Source organism: Panthera onca, chromosome B4, assembly GCF_046562875.1.
Source record: "Panthera onca isolate mPanOnc1 chromosome B4, mPanOnc1 haplotype 2, whole genome shotgun sequence".
Classification (NCBI taxonomy): Eukaryota; Metazoa; Chordata; class Mammalia; order Carnivora; family Felidae; genus Panthera; species Panthera onca.
Genome location: NC_138345.1, coordinates 115068204 through 115090255, shown reverse-complemented (window position 1 = coordinate 115090255; position 22052 = coordinate 115068204). Strand labels below are relative to the sequence as shown.

At 46.8% G+C, this 22052-nt stretch overlaps 1 long non-coding RNA gene across 1 annotated transcript; it reads left to right on the top strand.

Annotated features, from left to right (window-relative positions):
- Positions 1 to 8036: 8036 nt before the first annotated feature.
- Positions 8037 to 19680, top strand: LOC132693946 (uncharacterized). Its single transcript, XR_009617059.3, has 4 exons — positions 8037 to 8152; positions 13593 to 13662; positions 18764 to 18885; positions 19556 to 19680. It is a non-coding gene; the product is annotated as an uncharacterized LOC132693946 (long non-coding RNA).
- The last annotated feature ends 2372 nt before the right edge of the window (positions 19681 to 22052 follow it).

Sequence of the window (22052 nt, the reverse complement as noted above, 5' to 3'; positions counted from 1 at the left end):
AGATATAGAGTGATAGATTATTCAGCATGAAATTGCAAACTCATTTGCCCAATATCACAATCAATTGCTGACAGCAGTTTTTTTCCCCCCAGAAACCCATTTGTGAAGTGCATTCAGTAGTCTAGTCACTGAACATTAACTCATATGCCAAGACTTGCCATTAGTCTTTGTAACTTTTCTTTAGTCCCTACCTTGGTTTGCTTTGTTATAATTTCTGTCAGTCTCAGAGTCACAAAAAAAAAAAAAAAAAAAAAAAAAAAAAAAAAAAAAAGAAGAAGAAGAGGAAGTTATATTGTATGGATACAATTTCCATAGTATTATTACTATTAATAATAATAATAGTTCTTACCACATACTGTTGGGAGACAATTCTCATGGATCGCTTATATTTCTGTACATCCCATAAGCAGGGGTGCTGACTCTTTCTGTTCCAGATTATCTTTTCAAAGATGTTTATTGGCAAAGGGCCTTGGAAGATAGAGATAGTGTCTCCCACTGAAGCAAACAGCAATGCTTACTGCCCATTATAAAATATTTGGCTCCCCCTGGGTGGCTCAGTCGGTTGGGCGTCCGACTTCAGCTCAGGTCACGATCTCGCAGCTTGTGAGTTCGAGCCCCGCGTTGGGCTCTGTGCTGACAGCTCAGAGCCTGGAGCCTGCTTTGGATTCTGTGTTTCCCTCTCTCTGCCCCTCCCCAGTCATGCCGTGTCTCTCTCTCCTTCAAATATAAATAAACATTGAAAAAAATTGTGAAATATTTGGCTCACCAAGCTCAGGGTTCCACTCATATAATGCAACCCCCTGCATGTGCAGGTAGTATTTTTTGCACTACTCCATGTGAATCAGGCTCAGGAAACGAGCACACATACTGACACTCTGGCAATGGCTACTGATGTGACTCGTAAGGGCCTCCATCCTTCGCCTCTGACCAGAGTCTGTGTCATCTGCCAACATTTATGAAAGAGTGGCAGGATAACTTGGGAGTTTACAAGTTGGGTAAATTCTCAAAGCTTTTACAGTTCTTGGCATAATACCAGGAAGTGTTAAAAAAAAAAAGTGCGTGTGTGTGTATGTATTTGTTAAATATATATGCATATGTATATTAGACATCTGCTCACAGAACAACATTATGAGGTAGGTATTACTATTATCCTTATTTTACAGATAAGGAAACTGAGGTACAAGAGGTTATCCAAGTGGGTAGTGGACCAGGCACTACAGCTCTGGTATCTTTTTTTTTTTTTTTTTTAAATTTTAGAGAGAGACAGAGACAGAGACAGATAATCAGCAGGGGAGAGGGGCAGAAAGACAGAAGGAGAGGGTGGGGGAGAGAGAGAGAGAGAGAGAATCTTAGCAGGCTCCATATTCAGTGTGGACCCCAATGTGGGCTCAATCCCACAATCCTGGGACCGTGACCTGAGCCAATGTCAAGAGTCAGATGCTTGACCGACTGAGCCACCCAGGTGCTCCTGCTCTGTTTCTTTGCTCTCCTCTTTTGGGTGGAAAACCCCAGAGTTTGCCTTAGCAACTGAATTTCACTTTGAAAGTGAAGTGCTGCTTGGTTCACGTCCAAGAATAGACTGACCAAATGTTGGTGTTGATGCAGAGCCTTCTAAAGTTCCAGGAAGTTCCCGTGCACTCACTTCGCAAGTATTTATAGAGCATCAGAATGTGCCGTTCCAGGTACTTCAGGAGAACAGAAAAGAAAACTCTGGGCACTGCTTGTGGTGTAGTCCATGCTTTTGGTGCCCAGGGTGCCGGGGGTAGAGATCAGTCCAGGCTGGGGGTGGGGGATCCTTGTTCCCTCCTGTAGTTTCCACTGGTCAGTGCAGTTAAGATGTCCCACCTGAAGACCGTCCTCCTGCCCTGGTCCGCGCTCCACAGGGCAATTGCTCCTTACCTTCTGCTTTCCAATACCCCCATTAGTAATAATGGTAAAAAAAAATAATAATAATAATAACACAGTCATTCACTAAATATGTATCATGTGCTTACTTTGTACCTGGTACTGTTACAGGCATTTGGGATAGATCGTGAACAAAACAACATCCTTGCCCTCCAGGAGCAGACATCTAGCTGGGGAGATGAACAACAAGCAAATAAACAAATACGTGATACCAGCTGTGGATAAGCTTGTTGAAGAAACGAACAGCAGAGTGAGGAGAGACAGGGTGAGCAGGAGGGCTGTTTTAGGTGGTGGCCGTGGTGCTCCCTGAAGAGGTGCCATTTGATCCGAGACCTTAGTGAAGGCATCATTCATTCCTACAGGACGCATCTTTGCTGAGTGCCAATGACATGCCAGGCACCAAAAGGATAGGCGTTCTATTGAGGAGAGATAGGCAGTAGACAGAAAAATAAAACCTGGGGTCTGGCCAGGGTGGAAAGCGCTGTGGGGCCAAAGAAAGCAGAGAAGCTGGTAGGGAGGTCCGGGGCACGGATGAGGGCGTCGCGAGCTGAAATTGGGCCGATCAAGGCGGGTCTTGCTGAGGTGACATTTGAGCGAAGTTCTGAGGAGGGAGGGAATGAACCATGGGGATGACTGGAGCAGGAGCGTTGTGGGGAGAAGGGACGTCAGGGACAAAGGCGTGGAGGTGGGAGCAAGTCTGTCGTGCTTCATCAACAGCACCAAGACCCATGTGGCCGGAGCAGAGAGGACTGGGGGAGACACAGGAAGGCTCAGCTCCTACTGTAGGACTTGGGCTCTCACCCTGTGTGAGGTAGGAAGCAGTCAGAGGGTTCTGGGGCCATTACCTGGCTTATAAAATAACAATAACGGTAACCCTGGGGTAGCTGCTGCTTATGAGGGCTTTCTATGCTGATCACGGCAGGTGCCATCCACTGGCACAGACTCTGGTTCTTTAATCCCGGCTGGGCTCTCAACAGAGCCCAGCAACCCTTTAGCCTGTGGGCCCTCAGCTTTCCTGTCTTGTTCTCCAGAGAGTGAAGCCCGTCTCCACCCCGCTCCTCTTTCCTGCCTCATGGGGCCAGCCCCACACCGATACACATATCTGCACCCTCAACCTTTGGCATCTAGGCACCCTTCTTCGAGAACCTCTCGGTCCGGGTTCGGCGGGTACAGGGCTGCCCAGCTTCCAGCCACGTTGTGGGCCCTGTGTCTAGATTCACACCAGTGGATACGGGGGAAGGCTGTGTCCTCAAGATCGCACCCTCTGTCTCTCCTTTTCCTTACAGCCACAATTCTGAAGAACTGTTCCTACTTCCTGCCTGGGGAGGTCTGGCCTCCTCTTTCCTCACCTGCTGAAATGGGCCTCACCGATCCCGCCAGTAGGCTGCTAGTAGCTAGGTCTTGGGGTGCGATCACACTTTGTCTATCTGGACTGCTCCGAGACCAGGGACACTGGTCACGGCCACCTTCCTGGACCCCTCTGCATGCATCGTGCAGTCAGCCTTTCTGATTGGTCCTGTTCTTGACCACCGTCTGGTTCCACAGGCACCACGCCATGACTTCTCATCCTCGCGGATGTTCAAAATTGTCTTCCCGGCCCCAACTTACCTCCTAAATTTTAGTCGTCTCAACTGTCTACATGACTTTCCAGTGGGATGTCCCTTGATGCTGGGACTCTCGTGACCCAATCTGAGTCAATGTAGCTACCTACCTCCCCCAAATGTCCCTAGCTCATCCTTTGCCCTCTGTCTTCAACCAACCCTCCTAATCAGTTGCCTTACCTCCTTCGGGGTCTACCTTCTTCTTGTTCCCACTGCCGATGCCCTGGTTGATTCTGTCAGCCACTCGCTCTCACCTGGACTATTACCAAAGCCTAGTTATCTCATAAGGGTCACCTGAGAAGTTTCCTGAAAGCGGAGATTCTCAGGCCCCACCCCCAGAGAGTCTGATTTAGTCTGGACTCAAGATAGGATTCAGGCATCTGCACTTTTTTTTTTTTTCAATATATGAAATTTATTGTCAAATTGGTTTCCATACAACACCCAGTGCTCATCCCAAAAGGTGCCCTCCTCAATACCCATCACCCACCCTCCCCTCCCTCCCACCCCCCATCAACCCTCAGTTTGTTCTCAGTTTTTAACAGTCTCTTATGCTTTGGCTCTCTCCCACTCTAACCTCTTTTTTTTTTTTTTTCCCTTCCCCTCCCCCATGGGTTTCTGTTAAGTTTCTCAGGATCCACATAAGAGTGAAACCATATGGTATCTGCCTTTCTCTGTATGGCTTATTTCACTTAGCATCACACTCTCCAGTTCCATCCACGTTGCTACAAAAGGCCAGATTTCATTCTTTCTCATTGCCACGTAGTATTCCATTGTGTATATAAACCACAATTTCTTTATCCATTCATCAGTTGATGGACATTTAGGCTCTTTCCATAATTTGGCTATTGTTGAGAGTGCTGCTATAAACATTGGGGTACAAGTGCCTCTATGCATCAGTACTCCTGTATCCCTTGGGTAAATTCCTAGCAGTGCTATTGCTGGGTCATAGGGTAGGTCTATTTTTAATTTTCTGAGGAACCTCCACACTGCTTTCCAGAGCGGCCGCACCAATTTGCATTCCCACCAACAGTGCAAGAGGGTTCCCGTTTCTCCACATCCTCGCCAGCATCTATAGTCTCCTGATTTCTTCATTTTGGCCACTCTGACTGGCGTGAGGTGATATCTGAGTGTGGTTTCGATTTGTATTTCCCTGATGAGGAGCGACGTTGAACATCTTTTCATGTGCCTGTTGGCCATCCGGATGTCTTCTTTAGAGAAGTGTCTATTCATGTTTTCTGCCCATTTCTTCACTGGGTTATTTGTTTTTCGGGTGTGGAGTTTGGTGAGCTCTTTATAGATTTTGGATACTAGCCCTTTGTCCGATATGTCATTTGCAAATATCTTTTCCCATTCCGTTGGTTGCCTTTTAGTTTTGTTGGTTGTTTCCTTCAGGCATCTGCACTTTTAATAAGCTCCCCAGACAATCCCAGTAAGGGGGTCTCTGACCACACTGCAAGAAACTGCATTACTTAGCCTCCCCTTATTCTGGTCCATTCTCCATGTGATTAATTACTACAGCTATTACTACCCACTTTTTTTGAACACTTATCATATCTCAGGACTGCGTTGAACCCTCCATATGCATATGTCCCACTAAACAACCCTTTGTCTTAACTACTAGTATGAGCCCCATGTCACTTTTGAGAAGACTGTGGCACAGAGAACTAGGTTAACTAGCCCAAGGGCACGGTTTATTTGACCGAAAGCCAAGTTCTCAACATTACATGTTACCACTTCCCTTGCTTCCCATTCAGCTACCCTGAGTGACTTCAGTTTTCCAAATGCACCTGCTGCTTTATACCTCGGAGCCTTTGTCCATGCTGTTCCCCTCGTTCAAATTGCCATTTGTATAAGTTCTGTGGCTGTAGACCAAATTACCACGACGTTAGCAGCCAGACACAATATGGCTGGTTCTTTGCTCAGGTTCCCACAAAGCTGAAATCAGCTGGGGCTGTGTTCTTACATGAAGCTCAGGGTTCTCTTCCAAGCTCCTTGGTTATTGTCAAAATTCAGTTTCTCTCTTCTCTGCAGTTTCTCTGTTCTCAGCTCCTAAAGGCTGCCTACATTCTTTGCCATGTAGTCCCCTTCATCTCTAGAGCTAGCAGATGAGAATCTCACCTATGATAAGTTCTTTTCATGCTTTAAATTTCCTCTGCCAGGACAAGACTAGTCTCTTTTAAAAGTTGCCTGATTAGGTCAGGCCCACCAAGCAAAATTTCCAGATTTTAAGGTCAGCCGATTTGGGATTTTACTTGCATTTGCAAACCCTCTTGCAGCTGAACCGAAATCAGTGTTTGGATCATTGGAAGAAGGTGTGTGTACACTGGGGGGGCTGGGAACCTTGGGGTCACTGTAGACTTCTACCCACCACACCATCTAATCTTCAAAATTTGGCTCAAGGATTATTGTCTTCCTCAGTGCCTCTAGGCAGAGTTGAGGCCCACCTCTGTTACCCCCCACCGCCTCCAACAAAACACTCTTGACATTTGCCCAATGTAGTATAATATTTCTTTACAGCTCCATTCCCCGCCCCCCTCCCCGCTGGGCTGTGACTTTCTTGAGGGCAGGGACCAAGGTTTAGCCCTCTTTGTAGGCCCAGCACCTAGAACAGCAGCCAGCTCATTACCTACTTGCTGCCTGTGAGTGAGTGATGTGTCCGAGTCAGCTCGACCACGAACAGAGTTCAAATTAGATTTGCGTATACTGCACGAAAAGGGCTGTTGATTGGAGCCCGGGGAAGTCCCAAGAAACGTCAGCGGTAGCTAGCCTGTGCTTCCAAAGCTTTTAGCCGCGATTACCAGGGCCTGGCAAGTGCTCCAGAGAGAACCAGCACCACGGTGACGGTGAGGCGGATGAGCCACTAGGTGTCACTCCCGATTCAATAAAGACAGACCAGTTCCTTCGAGGGCCCTCTAAGCCTTTCTTGTGAAAGAAGCTGGTCAGTGGGTCCCACCCATTGTTTTCTTCTAGTTCACGCTCCAAATCGTCCTCTGTTCTCCAACTTCCCCCCACTGACACAGTCTGGGTCTAAAAAAGGACAACAGATCAGGAGTTACCAGGGTTGGGACCACCATCCAGTTCAGCCTCCGGATTTTGTAGATGAGCGACCAGATTGGGGGGCTTGTGAGGCTGGGAACAGAGCCGGGCTTCAGCCCCCACATTGGCCCTGAGCGCCCCTCCCTGCCTTCGGGCCATCTCCTGGAGGCACAGGGGTCCCGACTCTCAGCCTCAAGGGTGTCCTGGGCGATCCCGGGGCTGCCCCACCGTGTGCCCCCAGGACCAGAGCCAGGCGCTCAGGCCGCACTCAGTCCCTCTTCCTACACGGAGACCCAGCCCAAGGAATCCTGCTCCTGCACTTAGGAACTCAGGAAGGGGAAGGTGTCGTGGTCAAACGAGGGTCCTGCGGGTCCGTTAAGACCTGCCGTTGCGGATCGTCCCAAGCGATCTCTTCTTTCTTTGGATTCGAGGGATGGGAAGTGGGGAGCATCCAGCTTCCTGGGACCCGGGCGATCAGTATCTGCAATGAATCGCAGTCCTTCCCCTTAAGGCGGGGGAAGTTTGGGGCTGTAAGGGGGAGGATCGAAAAAGGCTTGTGAAGAACGTCTCTTCGGCAGGAGTTTGAGTCGGTTTTTCGTCCCCTCTACCTTTTCTCGCTGGAAGAAGTTGGCGTTTACTCCCGAGGTTCGGGACCGAGGGGGGGAATCGCCTCGCCGCGCGTGCGGGTGCCTTTTCCTTCACCCCCGGCAGGGGGCGCCCTCCCCCCGTACCCGCTCCCCTCGGGGCAGACCGGCTCTTCTCCCCACCCACCTCAGCCCTGGGCCCTGCCTCGTCCAGGCAGGCCCCCAACCCCAGGCCCAGGCGATAATTTCAAACTCATTTCTGTCTGACCTTGGGCACAGCCTTTGATTGGCCTGTTCCCTTGCTCCCAGTTGACTTACTGTTCACTTTGATTTTAAGTGAATATTGAAAATCATTCGCATTTCCTCGAGCACTGGGTAAGAGAGGTTACTTGGGTGGATGGGAATTGAACTAAAGAAGTTGGCTCTGGATCCAGACTCCTACCTGGGCTCATCCATAGAATTATCTACCAATACAGTAATTTCCTTTCAAACTTGCAAAGGGTTTTTTTCCCCATGTACAGCTTGACTGATTGTTTGTTAATCTCTTTCCTCTCTGCCTGAAAAGGTTGATTCATTTATTTTTAACCAGTATTTTTTTTAGTTTTTTTTCTTTTTAAATTTTTATTTTTGAGAGAGAGCGCGCGCACAAGTGGGGGAGGGGCAGAAAGAGAGGGAGACACAGAATCCAAAGCAGGTACCAGGCTCTGAGCTGTCAGCACCAGACCGGAAGCGGGGCTTGGACTCACGAACTGTGAGTTCATGACGCTTAACCGACTGAGCCACCCAGGCGCCCCTTCTCAACCTGTATTTTATTGAGCACCTCTGTGCTTCAGGTACCAGGGTGAAGAAGGCAGGGTTGGTTCTTGAGTTTGGTGGAACTAGGGCTCTGGTAGAGGAGACATATTGAACAAATAAGTGTAGGAAACATTAATTCGTTATAACTGAGGTATTTACCGCAAAGAAGCAGCACAGGCTCTGGGGAGAAGGTGGAGTCAGCTGAAGTCCTCTCCTGAATCTGAGCCACAGGTATTTTCCATGTTTACCCTGATGCTGTCTTCCCTCCTCTTCCTGCTGCAAACTCTTACAAATCAGGAAGCCCCAGGAGCAGATGAGTCAGTGTTTTCAAGGCTGCATGTCCCCATGTGAGGTAAACAGAGTCAGAGTCTTTCTGGAGTCTCCTCCCTCCTCATTTACACTCCTGGGAAGGGTGTAGCTTGGCAAGGCATTAACTATTTTGTGTGATGAAATTTACATTGCAAATTTCTTCTGATCTGATGATTAACAAGGTCTGAAAACAAGAAGACAGTTCTGGATAGGAATCCTCCTCCTCCTCCTCTTCCTCCTCCTTTTCAGTGTTTATTGAGCACCTACTAGGTATGGGCCTGTGTGTTCAATGCCAAGGATCAAAAAAAGACACTAGAGGGGCTCCTGGGTGGTTTAGTCAGTTGAGTGCCTGACTCTTGGTTTCGGCTTGGGTCATGATCTCACGATTTGTGGGATCAAGCCCCACACCAGGCTCTGTGCTGGCAGAGGGAAGCCTGCTAGGGACTTTCTCTCTTTCTTCCCCTTCCCCCACTCAATAAATAAATAAATAAACTTAAAAAAAAGACAAGACACTAGAAGACAAAAGGGGGAATATGCTAAAAGGTGAGAGGTGGTATAGAATAATGGCTCCCAGAATTTGGGATTTTATGAACAGCTAAAAATGAGAGCTTTATTAGTTAAAATAGGTCTAATATAACAGTGTCTTAAATGAGATTTAAAAAAAAGTTTATCTCTACCATGAAAGGTAGGTGCTCCAGGTAGGTGCTCCCAGGTTGATAGGGCTGCTCTGCTCCAAGCAGCTCTCCAGGACCCAGAGACTCCTTCTGTCTTGTTTCTCTGCTATGTGTGACCTCTATTCTGAAGGTTATGGTCCTTTCAAGGTCCAAGATGGTTGCCCCAGTTCCAGTCATCACTTTCAGTAGGAAGGAGGAAAGGATAATGAGGAGGGGCAAAGGGTGGGTAGTGGGTAATGTACAGAGAAGGTTCCCAGATTAAGACTCATGTACTTCTAAGTTATTGGATAGAACTTAGTCACATGGCCCCTAAAGTTACAAGGAAGGTGGGAGATGCAGTTTTTATTTTGGTGAGCCACGTGCCCAGCTAATTACTGGAAATTCTGTTACTAGCAGTCTTTGTCACTGAGCCTGACTTAGGGTATCAGTGTCTAATTTTGCCAGTAAGTATAAAATGCCCTGGCAAATCTTCCCCAATATATCACAAATGCACCCTCACCGCTACGGGCTTTTGTAATTTTTCACCTTGAATGAATGCAACAGCCTCTCTCTGTTGCCAGGGTGATCGGTCCAAGATGTAAAATTAATCATAACAGCCCTCTGCTTAAAATGTCTTGGTGGATCCCTATTGCCTTGAAAGAAAATGTAAACTCTTTAATAAGACTGGAAGTCCTGTTGTCATCTCACCCTGGTGGCTTCTGTAGCCTTATCTCTCGTGACTTTCCCACACGCACCCCACAGTCCAGGCATACTAGGTGGCTGGCAGTTGCCAGGATGCTCCCCTTCCACCTCCTCTGTCTGGAATATTTTCTTCTGCAATATCTTGGCAACTGGCCCATTTCTACAGAACTTTGCTGAGGTCAATCTTCATTGGAAAAGCTTTGCCAGTTCTGTGTCGTATACCTCTGACATCTCCCTCTCCCTCCTCCCCACCCCCTTACCTCCACACACAAAGCAAGATCTATTCAAAGAACAGGATGCCGTTGCCTGGGTAACAGTGAGTACCAGCCAATGGTTGCAGGCCACCAGCCACGTTTGCAGTGGGGCTCCTGGATTTCTGGTTCACACTGTTGGCCACACCCTTCCTTGAAAGACTGTCACTCTCCTTGGTCATTGCCTATTCCCCTGGCCCTCTCTTCCCCTTTTCTGTGTTTCTTCTTACTCTGCTCATTATGAAATGTTGATGTCTCTAGAGATCAGGTTTTGGTCTTCCCTTGTTATTCCACATACATGCCCCGAGATTCTTCATTCCCTTTTGTGACTTCAGGTACCACTCCCAGAGTTCTCATTCTCTACTTCCAAATTGGATTTCTCTTCTGATCCTTGGATATGAATGTCATCTATTGAAAACATGGAATAGGGAGGGGCAGTTTTCAAAAAGGAAGTAATGAAGCTTCACCCTCCCAGCCGACTCTACCCTCACCCCAACGTATCATTGCCTACTGCAGGCCAGGAGTCTGGGAAATGACCCTCTGCCTTTGCTTGATCCTTGGTGCAGGGTGTGCACTCATCTAGAAAGGGCCACCGGCCAAGATTTTCCCTCTGAGCACTTCTAGTCTCTGGCCTTCATGTCATTTCCCTCAGGAGCTCTTTCGGAGACAAAAAAACTTCCTCCCCATTTTTATCCAAGGCAAGTGTGAAGCAACAGAATACTCAAGACAAAAGACCCAACAATGAGTCAGGGCAGCTCCTGATAAAGGCATCCAGATGTCCCCCCAGGCTGCCACCTCCAGAGGGGCTCGTGCTACAGTAGACAGAGCATCTGGCTTGAGACTTTGACAGAGGTCCTGCTGAGTGAAGGTGAGGTGAGGCTGAACTTTCTGCAACCTGTGATCTTCCCAGAAGAGAGAAAGGGGAAAGCAGAGACTCACATGCTGCCTCCTCAACCCGGCAGCTACAACATGAGCACTCCTTTAAATAAGTAATTCCGGTCATTTTCCTGCTCATCATCTACCTCCAGCTTCCCTTAATTGGTCGGAATCCTTCCCTGAGCCCGCATGGTCCTCCTTCCTCCACCATCATGTCCTGCCATGGTTGTCTGCCTTCTTTCCACTCCTCGAACACACCGAACTCTTTCTAGATGTAGACCTTACCATTTGCAATTTCCTCTGCCTGGAAAGCCTTCCCTGCAGCTCCTTCTATGGCTTACTCCTACTAGCCTTGGGTCTCAGCTCCAGGCTCTCCTCTTAAGGACAGCCTTCCCTGATGCCCTGGTCAACAGTGACTCTCCTTTCCCATAGCCACTCCTTGTCACATGTCCCCAAGTAGGTCCCTAGTAGGAATGGCACGCTCTGAAGTCATCCTGTTTATTTGCTTGCTTACTGTTCATACATGTACAACCTCCTTCCCCATCTTGCTCACTTCTACAGTTCCTGGCACACGTATAGTAGGTGCTCTACGGATATGTGACAAATGAAGGGAAGTAGAAAAGGAGAGCTGTCACCACACTCCAGCACACACTATTATTCCATGTTTGGGTTGTTGTTTGGTTTGTTGAGGCCTTTTATTGACTTGGGTAAATCTAATAGGGTAACAAGGTTGGCATGTTCCATAACAGATAAGCCACAGATGTGAGTATTTGCATCGACTCTTGCAATCTGTACCCCATCCCACATATACCACAAGCTCTGGGTATGAAAAAACAATTTTCCTAGATGAGAGAGAGGCTCCATATCTCACTTGCCCGGGTCAGCTTCAAGGCAAACTTAATTCTATGATTTGGGTGGGACTCATTTGGGTTATGTGGAAATGACCTCCAGTGTATACGACTGTCACTCTGACATTGATGAATGTCATTGGTGAACGCATTTGTGTCCTTTTATTAAGGCTCGTGTTCCTGCTGGGAGTGTACGTATTTGATGGACATTCTGAGACAATGCTGATAAACCCCGGTTGGACCAAAAGTTTATCTCCAGAGAGGTTACCTTTTCCTCTTTCTTTCTGGTAGCTTTCTTTCTCTTTGTGATCACAGAAGATCTCCCAGGCTGTGTGGGAAAGAAGGGCTGCTAGCTCACTGGTGCTGAGACAAATTGGCCACCACCATCATCAAAACTTCATGTTGCGTGTTGTAAAATTTAAAAACTCTCAGGGAATATTATGACTTTTTCTTTTAAAAAATATACCTGAAACAACCCAAATGTCCATTGAGAGATGAATGGATAAAGAAAATGTGGTATGTACTGCCAGTGGAATATTACTCAGCCTTTAAAGCGAATGAAATTTGGGGGCATCGGGGTGGCTCAGTCGGTTAAGCCTCCGACTTCGGCTCAGGGCATGATCTCACGGTTTGTGAGTTCGAGCCCCGCGTCCAGCTCTGTGCTGACAGCTCAGGGCCTGGAGCCTGCTTCAAATTCTCTCTCCCTCTCTCTCTGCACCCCTCCCCAAAGATAAATCAACATATAAAAAATTTTAAAGAAAGAATGAAATTTTGACACGTGTTACTACATGGGTAAACTTCAAAGACATGCTAGGTAAAGCAAGATGGATACAGGAGGACAAATATTGCACAATTCTACTTATGCGAGGTACTCAGAGTGGTCAGACTTGTAGAGACAGGAAGTAGACAGCGGTTACTGGGGGCTGGGGGGCAGCGGGGAATAGGAGGTTATTGTTGGATGTTGAGTTGGGGGTGGTGGAAAGGCCTGGAGATGGATGATGGCGCTGGTAGCATAACGGTGCGAATGTACCTGACGCCACTAAGCCGTAGCTTTAAAATGGCTAACGTGGTAAATTTGTGTTATGTGTATTTTGCCACAACAAAGAAATGTATGTCAGCATGTCTTTTCAAATATATCTTTTACTTGTCTATTATTCCAACAGATTTCATAGATTGTAGTTGAATTGCTTTCTAAATATGTGCTATAAATTTGTTTACTTCAGAGTGACAGTTGGTCCCAAAACAATCTCAGGAAAAGACGTGTGTGTGCACGTGAGTGGTATGTGTGTGTGTGTGTGTGTGTGTGTGTGTGTGTGTGTTGGAGTGTGATGGGATGTATACCACATGTATAAAAAGAGCTCAGGTGTTAACCACCGAGGTGGAGAAGTCACCCAGCTTCTGGCTTCTCTCTTTGCTTCTTCTGCATGGAGGTTTTGTAGAAGATTGTAAATGTCCTATTGACAAAATTCAAAGTCTGAGGCACGGATGTACCTAACTTTGTGCGTTCCAAGTGTAAAACTTTAGGTAAAAGCAGACGTATGAGCATTGGTCACCCATACGACTGTGGAAGTGAAATTCACTCATTTCAGAAATATTTATGAGCACATGATGTGCAGAAAATGAAGTCAGCATAACCCCTCAATTCCTATAAGCAGGACTGGCTACGAAGTTGTGGGGCCCAGCACAACATGCAGATGTGCAGCCTGCTACAACAGCATGAAGAGTTTCAAGGTGATGACAGAAGAGCACTAAGCCAAGCACGGGGTACTTCCAAGCGCAGGAGTTGGGGGTGTGAAGGGCTAGGCACCTGCAGAGGGTGGGGCCCATGCAGCCCCAGGGCAACAGAAATGCTCCAGTCTGCGGACATCGTCAGGACAGCAGGGAGTGAACCCCAGGGGCTTCTCATTGTCACATTATATCGCATCTCACCTCGGTTTAAGTAAATCTCCTTTACGTTTGAATGTGCGTTTGAAAACCTGTTGATTCCACAGGTCAATAAACCTTCTTATGCCGATACTGTCCATTCAAACAGATCACAGTCTTGTCATATGTGATTTCTGGATCTCCATCTCTACTCGCCCCCACAGTCAGTAGCATGCTGGGTAAGTATCTAGGTACCCGATATATACCCGTTAAAAGGTTCAGCGATTGATTCTGGAGTAAAATATGAGTAGTGTAGGGTGATTATAGAAATTTATTTTCTGCTAGGATAAGGATGATTATGAGAATTATGATTTATACCTGCTATACACTGGGCACTGAATGAGTGCTTCATAGAAACTTTCTAATTTAATATTCTCACAAATAAACGTCAAATAGGTAGTTTTGTCTCCATTTAGAGGTGAGAAACCGAGGTTCAAAGAGATCAGGAACTTCCTCAAGGTCACACGAGTGGCCAACCATGGAACAAGGATTCAAACCTGACTTCAGAGCCCTTGAAATTCCCACTAAGTTGCTAGGCTCTGTTCCCCACCCCACCCCCCAGCCCCCACATGTCCCTATGCCTCCTAAAATCTGATGAAAGAAACAGAAGCTGTTCTAAAAATTGAAGGGCTTGGGGCACCTGGGGGGCTCAGTGGGTGAAGCGTCCGACTTCAGGTCAGGTCATGATCTCACAGTTGGTGAGTTTGACCCCCGTGCCGGGCTCTGTGCTGACAGCTCAGAGCCTGGAGCCTGCTTCGGATTCTGTGTCTCCCTCTCTCTCTGCCCCTCCCCTGTTTGCACTCTGTCTCTGTCTCTGTCTCTCTCAAAAATAAATAAACATTAAAAAATAATAAAAAATAAAAACTGAAGAGCAGAAGCTTCCCACCTTGATGCCATTTTGAATGGATATCGTTTCTGAACGTAGGGTACAAAATATTTGCGTAGATAGTGGATCAGTGCACGTGATTACTAAAGTAACTACTCCAACTCCAAGTCTATCCAATTACTATTTATTGAGCCATTACTAAGTGTAAGACACTGTGCTCGGGGCTGAGGGGAATACAAGATAAACAGAGAAACTGCCCTCAAAGAGAAGGCTGAGACAAGCGCACAAATGGATGGAGAACAGAATGGAAAATGGTGTTTCCCCATCAACACCCAAAGAAAGTATGTCTGCCCAGAAGGACAGGGTAGGTTTTTGGAAGAAGGTGGCGTTTAGGGCTGGCCTAGAATGGAGGGAAGGATTCTGAGAGAAGAAGGAGCTGGGGGCTGTCCAGGCACAGCAGAGGTGTTTATTGAACAGATGCGGAGTGAACTCTGTGCAGAGGGTAAGTGCTGGGGAGCAGGCGAAGCTCAGAAAGTTAAGTCCGCACTGCTTCATGGGGGATCTTGGACCAGCCCTGGGGCACTTGTACTCCATGCAGGAAGGAGAGCCTCCGACAAGTTTCAACCAGGAGACAAACATGATTAAAACCGGGCACTAGGAGACTGAAGCTGGCAGCTGTGGGAGGGAGGGCTGGAGGTCAAGAGCCAAGAGGGGAGAACTGAGGTCAATCTAGGTGAGAGATGGGAACGGTCTGAACTTGGGTGGGCTAAGGGGGTGTTTTAGAGACTCTTTACAGGACATTTCCTCATTAAAATGAAGAAAAGAAAAAAAAATCTGTGAAGCAGAGATCACATATATGTAAAATCCTTCTTTGTTTTGTGGAGTTTCTGGAAGGGAGACAAATTCAAGATAACCATCGCAAGTATTCAGCCTAAGGATATTTGCCTACAATTCTTGTTGGCTCCTGTGTGATCTGGCCCTCTCTGACTCCCCGGCAGCAGCCTGGCCTGTCAAGAAGACAGCAGTTGCACAACAAGGCAGAACCCACCGCATTAAACCCCTGCACTTATGTGGCTTCTCCTGGCACCTTCCACCCTGCCTGGGCAACTGTTCAGTTTGAAATGCACAAGTATTTTCAGTAAAAGGTCATTTATGGGGGGTAGAAAATCAAATCAACTAAACTGGTGAGTCAAGCCCATTTTAGATATCTTTGACACTTCAGGCACCCAAACAACCTCACAGGGCAATGCTAGGCCAGAACAGTTTCTTAAGATCCTGAGGTCTGGGAAATGGGACCAGAAAGGCCCTGTCCTTGGCCTCCTATGGTGCTCCTTGTAACTAGAGTGTGTCATTATAGGAGACAGTGCAGTGACCAGGCATAGGGGTTTTGGGACCAAGGAGGAAAAAAGGCAGAGAAAAATATGACCCACCAGTATAGCCAAAAGTAATTAAAATAATGTTTTGTTTGTGAAATGCTAGCAGATTGGAAAACACCACGCCAATCAGAAAAGCATGTGGAGCCCAGGATGTTGTAATTTTCACCCTGCCTAATCTGCTAATGCATTCTGGAGCTCCAGCGACCACAGAGCTGTGTCTGCAGCGAAGGAAAGCAGAGCAGCCCATCTATTACCCCAAGAAGGGAAAATGCAGCAAATTCAGGAAAAGCAATACTTGGAAATGTCAAGCTCCACTTAGGGCTGCATAATGCTTTCAGGAGAGGGGACACAGACAAACAGCCATTGGGCGCAGGCTGGAGGACTCTGACAGAGACAATTTGGATCAGTAGACGCTTGTGTGTCTCAGCTATTCAGCCAAGAGTTACGAAGCTAGTCACCTTCTTGGTGTAAAAAAGGAGACCCGGGGCAGCTGACAGATGGAGATGGTGTGGTTGATTCAGAAGTCCAGATTGGCTTTCATTCTCAGGGGCTTCCAGGGTTTCTATACCGCCTCCAAAATTAGAAGATCCTTTCTCTTTGTCTTCAGCAGTCTGTTGGGAGGCAGGCTTGTGTGCCCCACTCCTCACGATCCCTACAGAATAGAGGACCCCTCCCCAAAGGGCTGGGACCCTTCTTTCTTGTCTTCCTTGGGAAAGTGGGGAGGGTGCATGAAGTGGATCTTGCTGAGCACCACCCATTATCCGCACTGCCCCCCCCACCCCGACCCCAGCTCTGCCGAGTCCTGCGTTTGAGGGTCCCACTGCTGCCCGCCCTGGGACCGGTGCATACTTTCAATCCTTGGGGGGAAGAAAAGACTTTTCTTTTGGCCTTGGATCCCAACCAAGTCTTCAAACCAGCTTTCTCGGCAAGAACGCCGTTCTTGGGATCTTTGATTCTCGTGTTTTGTTTCTCCATTGGTTCAGAATCCAGAGGTGAAGAGAAATGTGATTCAATAACACCCTCAAATATCCCAGTGCTGTGGAGAAATCCACGAGGTGAAATGCCAAGTGTGAGTGTCAATAACATTTTCCTTGTTCCCCTTGCCTTGAGTTGCTACTAAGAAATAAGATCAGAATCTAGCATTGAGAGCACCTATCCTTGACACAAAGTTGTGTGTATAGCATGCCGGGGAGGCTTAATGTCGGAATAGGAAAGCGTGGAGCACCTAAGGCATGTCCAGTCTGCTCTGGGGAGAACAGTGCCCCCGATCTTTAGGAAGAGACAGTGCTTTAGGCCCCTACCCCCAACTCCAAACCCCCCATCACATACTGTCAGCAGTGGTCCAGCCCTGTCTTCCCCGTCTGTCACACTGGGCCACCTTGTGTCAGGTATACTCATGATCTACGAAGGTCTTTACCTTTGCCAGGGTGACATGGAACATTGTCTCCATCTGGTTTATGGGGCTGGCCCAAGGGCCTATCTGGGTCACCCTCCTGTGTAGAGATGTCTGGCAGCCAGAAACCTCAGCTCTGAAGGGTGATGGTGAAAATCACAGAAGCCAAGGGCTCACAGGGGAAGTCAGAGGGGACCTCTGAGGACAGCATCTTTAAACTTGGTGCAAAAATCACTTATCCCTCCTAGCTCAGCCCCTTATAAGCTTTCTGGTTCTTCTTCTTCCATGATGTGCTGATTTATGGGGAGGGGTTGAAATCAAGACAAGATTGGAAAATGTCACAGTAAGATGACCTATAAAATTATGGCTTAGAACAACCTTTCCATCTTGGATGGCCTTTTGACTTTAGGGAGATAAAAAAAAAAATCTACCAAGGGGTAGGGATCTGGCTATGGCTTTTTAGTGATTAGATTATCTTCAGTGATTGGAGCCCTTGCTTGGGCTTTGAGGGGCAGCCTTGGAACCAGTTATGTAGCAGAGAGGAAGGGACACAGGCCTTGAGGCTGAACAGACTGGATTCAAATCCAGTTTTGCCCCTTACTAACTCAGCAAATTACTTAATCTTTTGAACCTCAGCTTTCTTGTCCATAAAATGGAGATAATAATATCCATACCTCAATTGGTTTATGGTTAGAATCAAATGAGTAACATAACGAAGTTCTTAGTACACTGTTTAGTACACAATAAGCATTCAATTAACTATTTCTTTTTTTTTTATTGTTTCCATAAAAAATTACATCCCTTCTCCGTTAATACTCATAACTAACGATTGCAAGTGCTGATTATCTGCCAGGTTGCTAAGCAACAGTGACCCAGAGTTTCTGTATATCAGATTTTAACAGTGGCTATGGGCTTTGTCTTTCAGCCCCATTTGCATATTCTTTAACCAAATATTGAGAAACATCAGCATGTTGACCTTACCCAGACTCTATGTTCATTTTTGGGTACTTTATGAGAGAAGAGGATGGTGATTATTGAGGGGCCTAAAATTCTTTACAGATATCTCAATCACTGTGCTTTAACGTAACAAAAAGTTGATTTCTCCCTTGCTTCAGTCTCTTCTGAGTAATCCTGGGCAGGCAGCCTTCTGTATAGTGTAGGAGTTGAGGTTCCTTCCACCTAAGCCTCGGCCCTCCTCTAAGGGCTTCAGAATTCTCTCCTTTCAGCTGTTGGTTGGAAAAAGAGTTGGTGGGGGAGCCGTCTACTTTTTAACCGCTCTGACGAGAGACAATCGCTCCCACTCACATTCCACTGGCGAGCATAAGACACATGTGGCTGTAAGGGGGCTGGAAATGTATTTTCCTACTGATGGGGCAGCCATGGGCTTCCCCTGTGCATTGGCACCAGTCAGCTGCCTCTGCCACAAGAACTGTCCCTATTTACAGATGGAGAAACTCAGGCTTAGGAAACTTAATTAACTAGCCCAAGAGCTGAACCAAGAGGGGGTTGACTATAGAGCTTGCTGTGTTAATGGTCATTCCAAACTGCCTGTGACAGCAGGCAATGATTACAGGGGTAAGAAGAAGGAATTAGGAGAAAATGTATCCCTGGCTCATCTCTCTCCTCTGTTTGTGGCCACTCACCGGATGGAGCTCTTGAGTCCCACCCATTCTCGTTTCTCCAAGGTTTGCAGTTGAATTCTCAGGATGCAGAAAACAGACATGCAGCCCTCTATAATCTACTGTGAAGGTGTCTCATCCACCCATCTCTTCATGGCAAACCCATTTATTGTGACTCTGCCAGACAGGTGAGTTGGTTCTATTTTTAAGTGTCTCTAGAGAAATAGTCAGATGCTTCCTCCATAACCCACTCTAGTGTTTCAGTGTCCTGTTCCTATAGGAGACCCTGGGGTGCACCACCAGCTCCCGTGCTTTGGGCCAGTACACCCATCCTTCAGCTGCTGTTAAGTCTTGGCCACTATCCCATGTCAGCTGCACCGTTTCTCAAGAATTGTCCCTGACCAGTGGGGCCTCCTCATTGAGAGATGCTTGGGAGATTATGCTCCCTCCTCCCTCTTGGGAGTGGTCTGCACCAGTGACCAACTGATACTAGGGTATACAAGCCTGGTCCCCTTGCCTTGAAGTGGCATGATTCCTTGGTGCTATTCAGGCTCCAGAGTTTCCTCTGGGGTCGGGCTGAGGCTAGACTTGCTCTGAGCCTACATTTTTGTCTTTTTCCCTGGCTCTTACCTGCTTCCCTAACTTCCTTACATCCTTATCCTGAAATCTCTCACATAAGAATACCAATATCTGCTTCTAGGGAACCAGCTCCAAAACAGTACCCAACTAGGAAATTCTTATTCTCCTAATCACAGGCTATCCTTGGGGTTATAGAAAACAGCCGATCATTCTTTGCAACTCCCTCTCTATTTGAAGACTTTTTAAATGCCTGTTTCTCTCCCAACTTCTGTTCTCCAGTTCAACAATTCTAGCTCTGTTAACCACCCTGGTTTCATTTTAATGTCAACACCACTGCCCAGGACATGGGAGTCTAGAATTGAACCCATTTGGCAGGAAATGGGATAATGGAAGGATTGTTCCATAGAGCATCACTACTACAACTAACTATAAATAAAGATGAATGGTTTCACCAGCTCAAAGGACTTTCCCATGTGTATGTCATTCAGACATCATAGCTCTGTGGGAGGAAGTTCTATTTTTTTTAAATGAGGAAACTTGAGTAAATAGAGGTTAAGTGGGTTACTTAAATTCATGAAGCAAGCTAAAGACACAACTATCATAGCAAAGAGCAGAAAGAGTCTTTCTGACCTCCAGGCCTGGGCTCATTTGATGACCTTCATCCCTTCCCTGATCTATGACCTTGTATGGATCATTTTATGATTCTATTTCAGTGAAGAACTGTGTTTGGTGGATAGTACGAGAGACCCCAACATGGTGGTTTGAACACCCAAGCGTTTATTCTTCCACAAAAAAAGAGGACTGGAAGGGAAGCAGCCTAGGGGTGTAGGGCAACTTCACAAAGTCACCAGAGACTTGGATTCTTCCAACTTTGTTTCCCACTCTCTGAACTAGGACTTTCATTTTCTTGTTCCAAGATAGTTGATAAAGCCCTAACCATCTTAGGTGAGTTCCAGGCAGCAGGATGAAGGAAGGGAACAAGAGAGGCCTACCTTTTCCATTTAAAGAGATTTCTAGGAATTGTCACACAGCATTTCTGTTCACTTCTCACTGGCTAGAACAAGAAGCGAACATGACCCCACCTAAAGGCAAAGAAAGCTTAAACCTCCGAGCCATTCATTTCTAGGGTCTCTTCCAAATGTTAATGCCTAAGTTTGCATTCCTAACTTTATATTATTTTCAATCATCTTCAGGTATAATTTTTTAAGCCATGACTATGTGTAAGTCACTATACCGGGCATAGTTAGATGACCAAAAGCAGGGATGGAGATGCGTTAGAACCACAAAGGGCTCTTCGCATGGTGCTCAGGGACTCTGATGTGCTCCTGTAGGCAAATATGTTGTGCTTCCTCTTCCCTTGACCCTCATGCTGATTTATGGTGGGTAATGAGATGGCATTGTCAGGAGTCTGTTGCACATGTGTAGATGCAAAAAGAAAGATTGAGAATCACATATCTAAGAGGGCATGTCAGCCATAGCTTGTATATTCTACAAAACATCCATATTCTGTTTAGTTGTGCCCCACTTTTGGAAAGAACAAAGCAGCACCATGTTCATTATGATCAAACAAGGGTAAAGATGGTAAATGGAAATTCAGAAGGGAGAGCCTAGGTTGAAGAAGACTATCGCAACTTAGCACAAAACTTATCTCTGAATTTCTTGGCTGGTTTCACAAGATTCCATGGCCACGGCCATCTGGCAAGAGAGGCATGGCCGTTCAGTAAGAGATACAAGTGTCTTCTGTAGCATTGAACTCTGAGATTTATATTGGCAGATTTGTATTAGAGGCATCAAATCCTAAAACACATGATGCATAATAATAATTCTGCAGAAAGTATGGAGGTTGTGTTTAAATAGTTGTTTCTTATATTGGGTCTGGAAAAGTCTAGAGTTAGATTTTCTTTTTTTTTTCTTTTTTTTTTAATGTTTATTTATTTTTGAGACAGAGAGAGACAGAGCATGAACGCGGGAGGGTCAGAGAGCGATAGGAGGACACAGAATCCGAAGCAGGCTCCAGGCTCCGAGCTGTCAGCACAGAGCCCGATGTGGGGCTCGAACTCACGGACTGCGAGATCATGACCTGAGCTGAAGTTGGACGCTCAACCAACTGAGCCACCCAGGCGCCCTGATTTTCTTTTTTTTTTTTTTTTTACGTTTATTTATTTTTGAGACAGAGAGAGATAGAGCCTGAATGGGGGAGAGTCAGAGAGAGGGAGACACAGAATCTGAAACAGGCTCCAGGCTCTGAGCTGTCAGCACAGAGCCCAACGCGGGGCTCAAACTCACGGACAGCGAGATCATGACCTGAGCCAAAGTCGGACGATTAACCGACTGAGCCACCCAGGTGCCCCTGAGTTAGATTTTAAATACCATATTATGTTGGCTCTAAAACACCATTGTTAATAGCTATGCCACTATTTTATGTATCACTAAGAAAGGGAAAATGCCAAATAATGACTTCCCATAGAACGAGAAGCCTGGAAAGCTTTCCATTGGGAGGCTGGTTCTGCCTTTAGTTCTGCCTCTTGGTTCCAGTTCTATTGGGCCACTGAGTTTTTTCTTTTATTTCTTGTTTTAGAGAGAAAGCGAGAGAGTATAGGGGGAGGGGCAGAGGGGGGGAGAGAGAGAGAATCTCAAGCAGGCCCCACACCCAGCATGAAGCCCAAGGCAGTCCTCAGTCCCACAACCCTGGGATCATGAGCAGGACCGAAATCAAGAGTTTCATGCTCAACCAACTCAGCCACCCAGGTGTCCTGGGCCCTTGGGCTTTAAGCAA